The following is a 16,206-nucleotide window of genomic DNA, read 5'->3' as shown; positions in this document are numbered from 1 at the left end:
ATCTTTTTCTGGGACCAGCCATTCCCAAAGATAAGATGGAGACGACCGGGAACTCAGAGACTCCAGCTCTTCGCCTCTGCCACCCACACTTCCACGAACTGAAAACTCAGGCCTCGTCTGCTCAGTCCTTGATGCTCTGCATTCTGCTGATGGGCGTAGATGTCAACTCTTGACTTTTCGCAGTTCCGGATGCCACTTCCCACACCGCCCCATCCCCCAAACGTTCTGGCTTCTCATTGCGAATCTTTCATCAAATTTTTTTAAAAATCTGTATTTTCGTTCAGTTCTTGACATAATTATATGTAAGTTCGTGACTACAGTATCAAGAGGCATTTTCTTCATTTGACCTAACTTTATTTCTTTCAAAGTCCAAGAAGGATCTCCATACGGTATTCTAGGGCTGCTGTTGAAGTCCATATTCACTTTCATTTTTATGGTCTTCTAGGAGAAATTTGCCTTTTTTTCTCACCCTGACCCTGGCAAACTCAGTTTCCCCTTCCTTCTTGGAAACCACTGCATTTTCAGTTCGTGCAGGGGGAACCAACTCCACCCCGTGCTACAGAGGCGGGCTTGTGACCAGCCACAATGCTGCACTGCTCCCAGGATAATCTATTCAGAGCCAATGAAATGCAATGATGCTTTTGCTAGGACTGTTGGAGGAGAGGTATCCTCTCTTTCCACCTGGACTTGAAGCTGGAGGAGAAGGACCAAAGGTATCGCAGCCACCTTGCCCGCTAACGGAGGACCTGTCCGAGGATGGGGCCGATGTGGAGGGAAATGAAATGGAAGTACCGTGAAATCCGGACTCGATCACAACGTTTGAGCCCTTGGATCTAGGCATGCCAGAAGCTCTGACTCTTATGAAAGTTAATACATTCTCATTTTGCTTAAATTGTTTGGGTTGGGTGTTCTGAACCTGTAACTGAACACTTTACAAAACACTTTCTCGTTAAATATTTTATTTAATGCTCGCAGTGATTTTGTGGTAAGACTATTAATTTGCTCACTCCGTAGATAAGGAAATGAGATTCAAAAAGAATCAGTAATGGGCCCAAAGTTGCAGAACTGTAAAACAACAATATCGAGATTTAAACTCAAGACTCTTGGATTCCTAATCCTGGCCCCGTAATCATTATACTTTACTACCTTCTAGCCTAAAGGATGAATAAAAGGAAAGTTAGAAATAACCGATGGGTCTACACGTTGTAGTTATCTCTGTAACATCAGTGACTGCCTTACACTGAACCATCGACCTCCCATTTTTTCATGTTTGTTAAAGCATAATACAACAGAAAATCAAGTGAGCACTGTAAAGCATCTGTATGAGGAGATACAATCAAAATTACCCTTATCTGTGTAGAAGATATCTGTTAGAAGACTTTGTACTTCTTTAATACAGAGATACCGATTGTAAACAACTTCCTTTCCATTGTGTTCAGAAAACTGGTAGAGTTAAATCCCACCAGGAAATAAAGTGGTTTCCACAAGCAGAAAAATTTTGAGAACAATTAGGGTTTCGGATTGCCTCCCTAAAAAACCAGGTTCAGTGTGATGACAGTTTACTCAACCAAAGCACTTCAGACATGCCCGAGAAAACTTCAAGTGCGTCTTGCCTGCCCAAGGTTCTTCCAGAAACCCCATGGGGAGTGTCAGTGAAGCCAGAGAATTGCATAATTTAATCTTAGATCTTGTCTTTTTGTCCAAACATATCGGGGGAATGTGGGGGAAAAAAGAGATCCTTTTTGGCAAGGTGGGCAAGGAGAAAAGAAGCATCATTCTTATTAAAAATAATAATAAATTGATAACATCTAACATATATTAAGTACCTCTTGTATGCCAGATACTTTTTAAGCACCTTTTCATTTACGGGCGCATTTTCATTAGTATTAATAGCACTACTCCTCAGTGAGAACGAGAGATTGCATTGTGTTCATGTCACACGTGGCAAGTTCCCTTTTCACTGTGAACATGTCACTCTCCCATGCAAATGTCATGATAATGTGTTTGAATCAGAAGGTAATAAAAACCAGTCAGGACCAGAAACTTCTCAACAAGTTACACTTGGCTGGCCATGCGAGGAGAATGACCAACAGTAGAACATGAAAGCCATGCCTTTTCTGACCAGGCGAGTTTGTATAAAGCATCCTCTCAGGAAATTACCGGAGTGAAATTCCTCCAAGCTAAGTTTTTCATGAACTCTGACCTTGCCTCCCATTCCACTTCCTGCCCATGCTTGTTAGAGAAAGCTCTAGTTGTTTCTGCTCTAGCACATTAAGATAAGACAGCAGTAAGTAAACTAAGAACTTAACAAATGCAGTGCTGACTTTCTCAAAATAACTGCACAGGACATTCCACTTGGGAAAAGAGAAGCATTTTTCGGCTTCCTTTCTAGTCATGTTTATTTTAAAATATTTGTTGAGCCCACAGCCACATTCACCCCTCTTCTTGCTGATCCCACTGTTGAAGCTGGAAAACCGGGTGCTTGCTTTCCCAGCATCCCTCTAAACTAGTGGTGGTCATTTGACCTAGTTATAGACAAGGAGACATAACTCAATGTGGCTTTACATAATGAAAGTCAAAGGAAACTGGATTGAAGCCAGCTCCTTCCCTTTTTTTTTTTGCCTTGAACTTGGATTGGAAGGCTATTGAAACTATCAGTTGACAAGACTCAGACAAAAAGGCTAATGTGCTCAGGATGGAGGAGGGGAAAGATAAAAAGATCCTGGGGCCTCAAAAAAATTCATTGAAATAGTAAATAAATAAAATAAAAACTAGAAGAAAAAAAGTGCCTCACTTGGTACCTTAACCAATACCAGCATAGCGCTAGTCTACATTTATGTATGTATTTATTTATTTATTTAATAATGACAAAATAATTTTAATTACTATCTCCCTTGTAGATAACTGACTGCTTTTCTCATGCTGCTTGTAAGAGTATTTTTTTGTTTTAATCTTTGGCATTTTAATTATGATGTGTCTTGGCATCGGTCTCTCTGGGTTCATCTCGTTTGGGCCTCTCTGTGCTTCCTGGGCTTGTATGTCTATTTCCTTCACCGAGTTAGGAAAGTTTACCATCATCATTTCTTCAAAAGTTTTCAATTCCTTGCCGTCTCTCACTTCTCCTTCTGGTACCCCTATGATGCAAACGTTGGTATGCTTGAGGTTGTCCCAGAGGCCTTTTAAACTATCCTCATTTTTTTTTGGATTCTTATTTCTCGTTGTTTTCTGCTACCTTATCTTCTAAATTGCTGATTTGATCCTCTGTTTCATTCATCTATTGTTGCTTCCCCCTAATGTAGTCTTCATTTCGGTTATTGTAGTCTTCATTTCTGACTGGGTCTTTTTTATGTTTTCTGTATCCATTTTTATATTTTCTGTCTCTTTGTTAAAGTTCTCCCTGAGTTAATCTACTCTTCCTTTAAATTCATTGAGCATTCTTATAACCAGTGTTTTGAACTCTGCATCTGGTAGATTGCTTGTCTCCATTTTGTTTAGTTCTTTTTCTGGAAATTTGTTCTGATCTTTCATTTAGAACATGTTTCTTTGTCTTCCCATTTTGGCTCCCTGTGTTTGTTTCTATGTATTAGGTACAGTGTGTTTGTTTCTATGTATTAGGGAAGGTGGCTGGGTCTTCCAGTCTCAGTAAAGTGGCGTTATTGGTAGGTGTTCTTAGGGCCCCGTGGCATAGTCTCTCTGGTCACCTGAGCTGGATGCTCCAGGTGTGCCCCTTGTATGGATTGTGTGTGTCCTCCTGTTGCAGTTGAGCCTTAGTTGCTGTTTGCATGTCAGCAGGAGGGACTGACCCTCGGGCTGATGGCTTGTGAGGACTAGCCCTGACTATAGTGGAGGAGCTGTTGTGCAGGGGCTGACCCTATGGAGCAAGATTCACTTTAGCAAGGTTCTGGTGCCAGCCCAGTCTGCCTTTTGAGTGTTTCATCCTGGAATGTGGCCCTGGGTGGTGCTCCAGCTTAGTCCAACAAGCCACCAGGACTACAGGCCCCAAGGTCTCCTGGGAAGGACCCTGCCACAGGCTAACTTCAGATGCAGCCTGTGCCCTGCTGGGGGAAAGCTGGCAAGAGCCACCAAGCAATCTGCAAGTGGCTGACAAATGCGCTGTGCTTGGAGGTGCCTGGTGAGGCCTCGCCATGAACCAAGGCCGGCTGCTGCTAGTGCCAGGCCTGGAGCTGCTAAGCAAGAGGCAGGGGGCATGCTGAAGCCAGATGCTACTTGTTTGGGTTTTGTGAACTTTTGAGAGATTTTAGGAAAGTCTGCAGCATGAGCCAAGACACACCATTTGTATGGAAAAGCCACTGGAAGTGTTTTGGGTGGGCCAGCAAGTGGGGAAGGCCTCTAGTCTTCTTTAAACAGAAGAAAATAAATCTCAATGTGCTCTACCATTAGTGGGTTTGTGTTACTTTCAGCCAAATGTAAGCCTAACTGATACAATTACAAACCGGATCCTGTCCTGAGCATCATGACTATGAAGTTGTGGAAATCATAGCCTTACTCCAAGTGGCTCATGGTCTACCCAGAGAGATCTATATAAGAGGAACCATAGACTCCTCCCCAATGTCACAGTCATATTTTACAGGTAAGAAAACTGAGATCCACAGTGGTTAACCGACTTGTCTAGTCTTACACCTGTTAGGTGTAGAGGAAAGACTCGAACCCAGTTCACGGAGCCTTCAGGTTGGTGACCTTCTGTCTCATCAGTTCTGAGTTTCTATTGCCCATCTCTTCACGCTTGTCCTGCTGAACCTTCACACACACACACCCTGTACCCTCACTATAATAAAGAAATACACCCCCACACACACTCAGATAGCTGGCTTGGCCTGTTTTCTTTCCTGTACACCCCTAGAATGTCCAGACTACCAGAACGCCTGGGAAGAAAAACCCCAGGGAGCTTGTGAAAAATATACAAATGTCACAACACGTAGAGAAAAGAATGTAGGGACAGAGGTGACAGAACATTCTCTACTCTTAGGACCATGAAAAAAAATGGTTTCTGGAAAAGGCTCTAGAGGGAAGAGAGGTCTTTTGACTCAGCTTCTATTTTAGAAAATTAATTAAGAAGTCTAAATACTGGCAGGATTCAAAAGCTTCAGAATCAAGGCCCAGGGAATGAAATGGTCAGGAGAGCAGCCATGTGTCTCACCCCAAAAAATGAAATAGTATAGTTCTGGCCATTCTTAGACAATGTCTAAGTAGAATGGGCCATGACTCCCATCACAGCCTCCAAACCACCATCACCCACCCACAAAGTTTGCCCAGAGAGGGAAGCCATGGAACAGCAGTAATTTGAAGATCAGGAGATTCTGTGCTATACCCTAACAGTATATTTTGAATTTTATTTCACAGAATTTTGGAGCAGTCTTATAAAGCCATCAACCCCCTCACAGCGCCCTGGGCTCTGGCCCAGCTGTGTAGGACGCCATCTTGCCCTTCCCGGAGAGAACACAGGAATAGTGTTGGGTCTTAGGATATCGTCCTTCTAGTGGGGATGTAATAGGGGCTGCTGGCAGCCCAACCAAGGACCAAGGCATGGAACGTTTTTAATGTTTCTTCTAACTTCTGTCTATCTTAGCATAAGAAGCTTTTTACACTGGTCTTTCTTCACAAAACTTATATAAGAAGAAGGAGTTTATCTCTCATTGGCCTAGCTCCCTCGAAACCCAGAGCAGAAAAGATGGAATCTAATTATTGGCTCAACAATTTTATTTTGCTTATGGAGACACACTTTAATAATCAGAGAATTGTTGTGGATGGATAATATTGACCAGAATAAAGTTAAATTTTTATTTATGAGTATGTATTTATTATATAAACCTCAATATAGACTTGAAATTAATTTTAAATGCACTTACAAGGAGAGAACAATCATTTGTTAAAGAAAATGGCTATGCATATGCTGAAACCATCCTCTCTTTATTTTTAATTCTAACCCTCGAAGTTATAAAATCTCAAATAGAGCTTGAACATAGAAGCTCAAATGCCTATGGAGGCCAGACAGCTCACATAGTGAATAAAGTGGGCAAGGTATATGTCATCTCCTTTTTGTCTTTAAACACACAGCCTTTAATCTGCATTTTGTTTTCCTGTTTTAGTGGAGCTATTTACCCGAAGAAATATTTCTCTTCTATGGGAAGAAGATAGCAGTATGAGTAACTCAAAAGCATAACCAATATAGAGCTGTTTTCTTCAAAATTAATTGTATGGTTCATGCCAGTTGGAAAAAGAGAAGCATTTTTCAGCTTACAGAACAACAGCCCATTGAAAAATGGCAATTCAGCCCCAGCGCCTGGGAAACAATAGAGAAGAGTGGGAATTGGAGAGAACATGCCAAATCTATAGGGGGCAGCAGCTGCTCAACCGTATGTTGCCAAGTAGCAACACAGCCTATCATTGCCAGATCTTCTATTCTCAAAAGAGGCTAGAGATTCATATTTCTGTGTGATATCTCTCATTTCTTAAACGATGGCTCAGTAGTGTTATTTGCCATCTATAAGAGGTACTTATCGAATTATGTTATCTGATTATGGTGAAAAAAAAGATTTACCATGCAAACAGTTAAGCTTTAGATGAGAATGATTATATTAATATCAGACAAAGACTATTGCTATAGATAGGCACAGCGACTAGACATTCCACAATGATAAAAGGCACATTTATCAGGAAGACAATGATACTAAATGTTTATATGCCCAATAACAAAGCTTTAAAATGCATTAAGCGAAAACTTACAAGAGAAAATAAATAAATCCATAATCATAGTTGGAAATTTTTAACATACTCTCTTATTTATTGATAGAAGAAATAGACAAAAAAAAAAATCAGTGTATGGATTATCTGAACAACACTATCAACCAAGATGACTGAAATGATTGCAGAGTAAATGTTCTTTTCAAGTTTTCATGAAATACTTACCAAGATAGATCATATTCTAGACTATCTTGGTTTTATTAGATTTTAAAAGGTTAAAGACTTACCTCCTATGTTATCTGATTATGGTGAAATAAAAACAGAAATCAATAACAATGAGATATCTAGAAAATCCTCAAATATATGAAAATTAAATAATGCATGCTTAACAATCCATGAATCAAGTAAGAGAAATTAGAAAATATTTATAAGTAAATCATAATGAAAAAAAGTCAAAATTTCTGGGATGCAGACAAAGCAGTTATTAGGGGAAAATATATAACTTTAAATGCTCATATTAAAAAAAATAGAAAGGTTTACATGTTAAAAAGCTAGAAAAATAGCATCACATTAAACCAATATAAATAGAAGGAAAGAAATAATACAAATTATAAATCAATAAAATTGAGAACAATAAACATTACAGAAAGTTTAAAAAGCCAAAAGCGAATTCTTCGGAAAGCTAATAAAATTGAAAAGCTCTAGCAAGAATAAGAAGAAAACAGAGAAATTCAAATTACCAATCTGAGCAGTGAATGAGGATATATCACTTTATATCCTATAGCTACTATGAGGACTAGTAAATATTTTGAACTAATATATGTTTATAAATTCAATAACTAAGATGAAATGGAAAAAATTCTTTAAAAACATAACTTACGAAAATTGATACAAGAAAAATAGTAAATTTAAATAGCCCTATATAAAAAATCCTTCCCACACACAAAAAATTTAGGTCCAGGTGGGTTAACTGTTGAATTTAACAAAATGGTTGGTTATCAAATATTTAAGAAAGAAGTAGTATCAAATTTATGCAAACTCTCACAGAAATTAGGGAAGGAGAAAATTATTCTCAATTCATTTTGAGGCTAAACTCTGAAACCAAAATCCAGATAGGCCAATGTATCTTATGAACATAAACTTCTGTACTTAAAAATTACAAAATATACAAAAATATGAATGTTTCTGACAAATATTAAAGTAGGTCTAAGTAAATAGAGGTATTTTATATTCATTAGTTATAAAATTCAACATTGTTAGGACTGAGTTATCTCAAATTCAGTGCAATTCTAGTCATAATTCCAGCAGACTTGTTTTTGTAGAAATTAAAGAGGTGTTTCTACAATACATGTGGAAAAACAGAAAATATTAGAATTGCCCAAATCATTTTGGGAAAATAAATTAGAGGACTTACGTTACCTAATTTCAAAAGTTATTATAAAATTTTAGTTATCAAGCATAGGAGATGAATCTTCGTGACCTTCAAGTAGGCAAAGATTATTTAATTAAGCACAAAAAGCATCAATCATAAAAAAAAACAATGGAAAAATTGGACTCATCATAAGTAAAAATGTTTGTTCTTCAAATGACACCTTATAAAACTGAAAAGGCAAACCATGGATGGAAGAAAATATTCTTAATACACATATCTGTCAAAGGACTTGTATCCAGAATATACAAAGAGCTCCTATAATGCAATTTTTTTAATGCATCAAAGAATTCAACCAATGCTTCACAAAAGAAGATATACAAATGGCCAATAAGCATATTTGTTGGTCATTGGAAAAATGCAAAACAAAACCACAATTGATTATCACTCTACCTCGGTATGCTTGGCTGAAAATAAAAAGACCGACAATGTAAATATTGGCAAGGATGTCAAGTAACTAGAACTCTCATATGTTATTGGTAAGTGTAGAATGGTAGAACCACTTTGGAAAATTGTCCAGAAGTTTCTTATAGGGTTAAATATATATTTAACATGTGATCCAACAATTTCATTCCCAAGGAGTTACTCAAGAGAAATAAAAATGTATATTCACATGAGACTTTTACAAGAATATGCATATAAACTTTATATATATTAATAATAGTGCCACTGGAAATATCACACATGTCCATCTATCAGTAGGTAAATGGATCAAATGGATCATTTGTGTTGTAGTCCAACAACTGAACATTATTCAGAAATAAGAAGGAAAAAAATACGGGTACATACAACAACATGGATAGATCTTAACAATATTGCCCTGTGTGAAAGAAGCCAGACACAGAATAGTACATATATGACTCTATTCACATGACTTTCTAGAACAAGTGAACTAATCTATTGTTATAAAAATCAGAACAACAGCTTTCTAGAATGGGGAAGAAGGGGCATTGATTGGGGGGGTGTGTGTTAGAATTAGCTGCAAAGGGACATGAGATATTTTTCTGGGATGATGGAAAGTTCTGTGCATTGAATATGGGATGTAGATATGAGGGTTTACATTTGTCGAAGATCATGCATTTTATTGCCTGTAAATTGTACTTCAATAAACTTGAAAACCAGAGACATTTGTAAATAGCAGATAACAAGGCTGGCAGCTGTTGAGTTGACCTCATTGGTGTAAAGATAGCTTTAAGTTCAAACTTTTTCAAGCAAGGTCATCTAAATGGAATTTTGTATTATATGTTGTTACTTCTTAAAATTCTATCTTGCAGAGATTGAGATCAGACCTCTAAGAAGCAAGCATTCTAAAATAAACAGAGAAGGCTTTTGTATTCCTTGCTGGGATGGTTGTCTTGTTGAGGTTCTAAACAATCCTGAGACAACTGCTGGACTGTTGACAACTGATGGAGACCTCAGGAGTGTTGAGAGTGCTCCTCCTGACCGCAGGCTAACTAAACCAACACTCCCCTCACAGCAATTATCCACTCCCAGCGTCAGGGGCCTCCCATGTAAAAGCAGGGACAGTAATCGTGTAAGGATTACATGAGATATAAAAGTAAAAGTAACCAGCAAAGTGCTCGGCATATAGTAACCACCACGTTTTCTACTTTTATTGCATGCTTGTGAGGATATTTATTCTCTAAATTGAGCTAGGTAACACACACAAGTATCAGGGTGGGGATGGGAAGATTGTTGTGAATATAAAACGAATTTCCTTATATCATGACGGGTGACTTTTTCTCCTCTTAAGGACCCAAGATACTTGTACATTTTGTTTTTGTATTAGCTAGATCGCCTTAGGTTGCAAATGACAGGAAAGCAACTCATGACAATTTCAGCAAAGAGGAGATTTTATCGGCTCATATAATTGAAAAATCCAGACTCTTACATTCCAGTAGCTGTACAACTCCTAATAATTCCAACAGAAGTCCCAGGTTGAGTCTCACGAAATCTATTTGGGTCATGTTACCATATCTAGTCCAAATACTGCATCAATGATGATGGAATACAATTCTGGCATAGACCCACCCCTGGTAGCCAGGAGCAGGGTCAGCACCACCGGAACCACATGCGAGAGAAGGGAAAACACAGGTGCCACTCTGTTCTGTCCGAGTTCTGTGCGTCTGGCAGGTTCTTCCTGGCACTACGAATTGTTCTCCCCTGTGTGTGCCACACCAAATACCACGGTGGATTATGCACAAGCTGATGAGCATCCTGGGGAGAACTTAACTCCTGCGAAGCTGCCCGCACATTACATGATCCTGACGCTCAGTTTTCACATCTATTCCCAGTGAGGCACCGGTTCTCAAAATTTCTAAGAACATTAGCTCCACACTGAAAAATGGACTATTTCTACTATGTGTCCATGACTTAGTCTTAATATTAAACAGACTTCGGAATCTCTTTCCATTTAAACAGTGCTTGGGTTTACTTTAGTACCACCCCTTTGTACAGCGAAGGTGGCTTCATTGGGAAGAAGAAAAGGGAGGAATTATGTGTTTGTTCAAATATTCCAGGATACTTGGTCCCTTGGGATACTTTAATTGCTTCCTGTTATGTGACAAGTCAAAAAGGATGGATGAATTGGACCATTCACTTAGCAGCCATAAATGTTAGCTGAATGGACAAGAGAACAAGCCCTCCATTTTCAAGTGGCAGCCAGAAAGTGTTCAACCCAATGTTGGCACTCAACTGGTAGAATCGTCATCATTGTTTTGTACTCTGGAGTTTTCCACATTTTGCAAAGTCCTTATATAACATGTGTGTCATGGACATTTGTGGCTTCCTGTGATAATTAATCCCTGCTTTTCTTTCTAACAGGTATACAGTTTATTCAGGTATCTAACTGTACCCAACAGGATTCAGGGGGCCACCAGGGAAAGCTCCTGATGAATCCAGTTTCAATTAGCACATGGGGTTCCCCAAGGATGGCCAAGCAGAGAGCTGCAATAATCTGGGTCCCTGAGACTGTGATGGCTATGTGACTGGATTTTTTTTTTTTTTTTTTTTTTTACCTCTGGACTTCCCACTGTGTGATCTGCTATATAAATTAGTGCAAGCAGGAGTTTCTTTTAATTGTAGCCCGGACTAGTACAATGTGCCACGCCCCCTGTGAGGAATTGGCCTTTATTCAGGCAATGTTCAATAAAGAATGCTTTTTTCTTTATCTACTCTGGGCACAAGAATCCAGGCAGCAATTTCCAATTGGATCCACCTAAGAGTAACTGCCAGGAATACTTTTAGTTGCAAATAACAGAAAATATGATAAGAAGTTGTTTAAACCCTCAGATGTTTGTCACGTGGAACAAAACGTCTGGAGCTGGTAAGTGGCTCCAGTATGCCATTGGGGCTCAGGGCCTTCCCATCTTTCTTTTCCATCACCATCGGTGTGTAGACTTCTGACCTCATGCTTATGGCTTTTACAGTTCCAGATGTGGCATCTCATTTCAGGCAGGAAGAAGAAATGGGGGAAGTAGCAGCACCCTATTTCCCAGATGACTCCAATTTATGTTTCATAGCCAGAAATGTATCAGAGGGCATCCTCAGAGTCATGGGAATCTGGCAGAGCAAGTGTTCTTTGCCGAACATATTGCTATCCTAACAAAATTGAATTTTCTTTATTAAGGAGGGAGAGAGAATGTTTATTAGGTAGGCAGCTAGCCATGCCTGCCACACAGATATTTATCTTTAGTTCTTTAAAGAACTAGGAGGTTCTTTAATTTGGAATTTTATAAAGACAGCAAGAAGATTAGATGAAAAAGGACTAAGCTCATTCATGGAGTTAACTCCTGACATTTAAGTTAGGCATGAATAAAGAGGCCACAAACTAGGAAAAACAACAATGCCTCGTATATTTCTTATCTGAAAGGGATAATGTAAACCTTAACCAGGTGCAGCTAAGGAAAATGTTTCTCCCAGAACTTCTTAATCCCTCACCGTCCTAGTTCTGCACCATTCACAAACTTTCTATGGGTCTCATGTTGACAAATTGTTGTTTTCCCTTTAGCAGAGCTTGTGGGCAAATTGTACTCTCTCTGTCCAATATAGACATCCATCCATCCAACCAACCATCCATCCATCCCTCTATCCTTCCTTCCTTCCTTCCTTCCTTCCTTCCTTCCTTCCTTCCTTCCTTCCTTCCTTCCTTTCTTCCTTCTATCCATCCACTCATCCATGATCCAACCACTTATTCATTCAATCTAAGTTTTCTAAGATCAAAGTAACAGGGCTTGTCAACAATACCTCTATAAATTAGCATAATTAAAGAATGACTCTCCTCTGTCTCCCCAGTCAATACCGCCAATGCCCTAAGCACGATGTTTTGCTATTTAACCCCATGGGGGTAGGTGGTGTTCTTGTTTTTACACAGGGAGAAAACAAGAGCGAGAAAGTTGAGGAACAACTTAGTCTCTCTCTCTTAGCTTAGACTAAGAAGTCTGCAATCTTATCTCTAAAAATCCCGGTGAATATAGTTATTTTGCCAAGAAATGGAGATACACCTTCTTCCACGACCATGTGTGAACACATGGAACACATGGGGAGAATTTTCCCAAATGCATTTGGAGATACCTTGGAAATGCACAGATTGGTGGTCAAGAGGCAGGTGAACATCGTAACGGAAGAGGGGCAGAGAGAAGGTGTTTTGATTATTGCTTTGCAATATACACCTCACACTTAGCAGCTAAAAACAACAACCATTTAATCATATCTTATAGTTTGGCTGGGGGTTGACTGGTCTCACTTGTTTTTTTCTTACTGTTGCAGTCAGTGGGCAGCTGGGGCTGCCACTGGGCTGGACATATGAGCCTCAGGTGTTTCTCCACGTGGCCTTTTTCTACAGCAAGGGCACTCAGACATCTTACCTGGTGGCTCAAAGCACTGAGGAAGGTTCCCTGGGCTCAGAAACCCCAAAGCATCACTTCTTCCAAGTTCCATTGCTCAAAACAGTCATAGACCAAACCCAGATTCTGTAGAAAGGAATGCATAGATAGAGGCATTTTAATGCTCAGAATGCCACAAGGCAGAGAAGAAAAGGCACCCAACAAAACTTGCCTATTTCGCAGCTTGACTTGTAGCCAGCTCTGATGTCTTCCCAGTGGATTTATTTAGGAGACAATCTGACTTAGAGGACCTGGGTTGTGAAATAGGGTTGTGTAAGATTCTGGAGTCAGGCTCGGAGTGAGGGAGACTCTAAATAAAACACTCATTTCCTCTCAATAATACACTCATTTCCACTCCGTCGTTCCACACATGTTTTTAATAATGATGATAAGGGCTGCTTTAAAGCATTTGCAGAAAATGTGGAGAAATGGCCTCATTTTACTTTGACTTAAGCAGCCTGCTCGACCACCTGTAAGTGCACCTTATTTGCTTATTTAAGCAAAATGTGTTGAGCATTTTTAGCATAACTTACGCCCCTGGAGACTAATGAGGTGTTAACAGTGTGTGTTAAATATGTGATTTTTGTTATCTTCATTAAAGTTAAGATTCTCAATCCTATTTGCCACCTGAAATCCCAAAGGATCCACATTACTCTTCTGACCCTGACATCTTTTAGTTTCCCGCAGTTCGCACAATCACATAAACATATTTTGTTTCCCCTGTGGAGAAGCAGATGAACGTGGCTCACACACTCAGAAGACCTTGAATACCCCTTTTTAAATTTGTATCCACTTTAATCTCCATTCTTAGTCGTAGGAACTTACAGTAAGCTTGTAGGGCAGGATGCTGGCGACATTAGCTCATTTTTGACCATTTAGAATTGACTGTCCTTCAACTCAACAGAAAACTGCCAGAGAAGCTGAAAACCGGAAGACAGAGAAGCACAAAAATCAGCTTTCGTTGCTTTTTGCAGCATTTTAATTAACCAAGGAATTGTGTTGCATACACACGATTCTGATTATTTTAAACTTCTGCAATATATGCTATACCTCTGTCTTAGTGACAAAACATCCCATCCAGAATAACCTGTTCTCAGAAAGAGGTAATCACCTATCTCTGACTCATTTGAAGCCGCAATCAACATCCCTTTCATGACTTTCTCTGCCTTGCTGATGTTCCGAAGGAACTTTATTTGGCAATGGTGTTAGGAGGTGAGTCCAGAAGGTAATGGAGTTCAGGATTTCAGCTGAGGACACCTCAATGATGGCCTCATCCGGGTGTATGAAGTTGTAATGAAAATAGCAGGCGAATCTGACTGCAAATAGCACATGAGTCTTTCTAGTAATTAGCGCTGTCTAAAAATGAAACGAGCTGTCGCACGAGGTTGCAAGCTTCCTGTCAAAGAATCAGGGATGTTGAAGCGAGGGATCCTTGTCAGGTGGGGGTTAGATTCAATACTCTGTTGGGTCTCTTTCAACCTTCATCTACATTCTGATTGTTCAAAGCCCACACAGAACAGGAGTCTTAACTTCAGGAATTTCTAAGTTTGGTGTCATGAGGCAGTGTGATGCTGGAGTAGAAAGTCAGGAAGTCTTGGGTTCCAGTCCCTGCTCACTCTCACTAGCACTGTGGGACTGTGAATAGGTTACTTAAACTCTCTGTGCCCTGTAAAAAGAGGATTGAAATATATTGCTTCTAGGGCTGTTGTATAAGTTAGAAACAATAGATTTAAAAATACGAGTCCCAAGGGAAGCACTCAATAAATCATGGCACTAGTTACCCTTAGGAGTCTAATTCTTTTACTTTGTTATTCACTCTCCACTTCAATGGCACAGTCTTGATTTATGAAAACAGAAGAAATGGAGGACTCATAAAAACGCTGGAGAAAGATTGCATTAGTAACTGGATTAGTTGAACAAAGAAGGCTAAGCAAATCTTCATGAGAAGACACCAGGTAGAGCCCTTGAGAGGAAAAAGCCTGCAGCACTATCCACTTCCTGAGAAAGGATATTAACATTGCTGAGCGCCTATAGTGCCCTAGGCACACCCTCATGTTATCTTAATTCTCAGAACCATTGCCATATCAACTCTGAGAGGTAGGTCTAATCACCTGTATTTTACAGAGGAGAAAGCTGAGGCTCAGAAAAGTCACACGTCCAACCTAAGGACATAAAGGTATTCCCCAGACAGTTCTTACCCCCTCTACTACCAAGTCTCCTGAGCATTCTGCTACCACCTGATGGAATATGGTGAATTTAGCCAACCAGTGGGAGCCTCTGCAAAGCTAGTGTTTGCTGAACTGAGCTAGAGCCTTAATTTGTAGATTCTCAATTAATGGTGATCTACCACTAGCTCATTCTTTACCTATTTATCTTGATCTTTGCACGTGTCTGTTACACATTCATAGCCCCTCTTGTCCATATGTTTCAAAATTTCAAAGTAGAAAAAGGTATACAGTGGAAGTCACCCTTGCACCTTGTCTCCCAGGAATCCAGTTCTACCCCCAAGAGACAATTAGTTTACCAGTTTCAGTGTATAGCCTCCCAGAGGTTTTCGGTCTCATTTTTTTTCAAAAATTGAGGTAACATTCGAATAGCCATATGAAAGTGTACAATTCCGTGTCATTTAGTGTGTTCACAGGCAACTACCACCTTTTTCTAGTTTCAACTTTTTCATCAGCCCAGAAAAAGAAGACAAAAAATAAAATTTCCCATTGAGTAATAATTCCCTCCCACTTTCCACTGCCCATCTCTTGGGCATCACTCTTCTTTCCATCTCTATGGACTGGCCTGTTCTGGATGTATCATATAAAGGGAGTCGTACAACATGCAACCTTTTCTGTCTGGCTTCTGTCACTTACCATAATGTTTTCAAGGTTCATCAAGCGATAACATCTATCAGTACTTCATTCCTTTTTATGGTTAAATAACATTTGAGTTGTTTTCACCATATTCGTTCTTACGAATAATGCTGCTATAAACATTTGCGTACAAGTGTCTGTGTAAACATATGTTTTCATTTCTCTTGGGTATATACCCAGGAGTGGGAGTGTTGGGTCATACAGTAATTTTCTGTTTAAATTTTGAGGAATCAGAGGGTTTTTTTCATGCATGTAAATTACTCTATTTTTACATAGTCACCAGCATACTGTACACATGTGCCGCATCTTGCTTTACTCCCTTGAAAAGAAG

Source organism: Rousettus aegyptiacus, unplaced genomic scaffold (assembly GCF_014176215.1).
Source record: "Rousettus aegyptiacus isolate mRouAeg1 unplaced genomic scaffold, mRouAeg1.p scaffold_m13_p_10, whole genome shotgun sequence".
NCBI classification, from domain to species: Eukaryota; Metazoa; Chordata; class Mammalia; order Chiroptera; family Pteropodidae; genus Rousettus; species Rousettus aegyptiacus.
Note: the sequence above shows the minus strand (reverse complement) of the source record.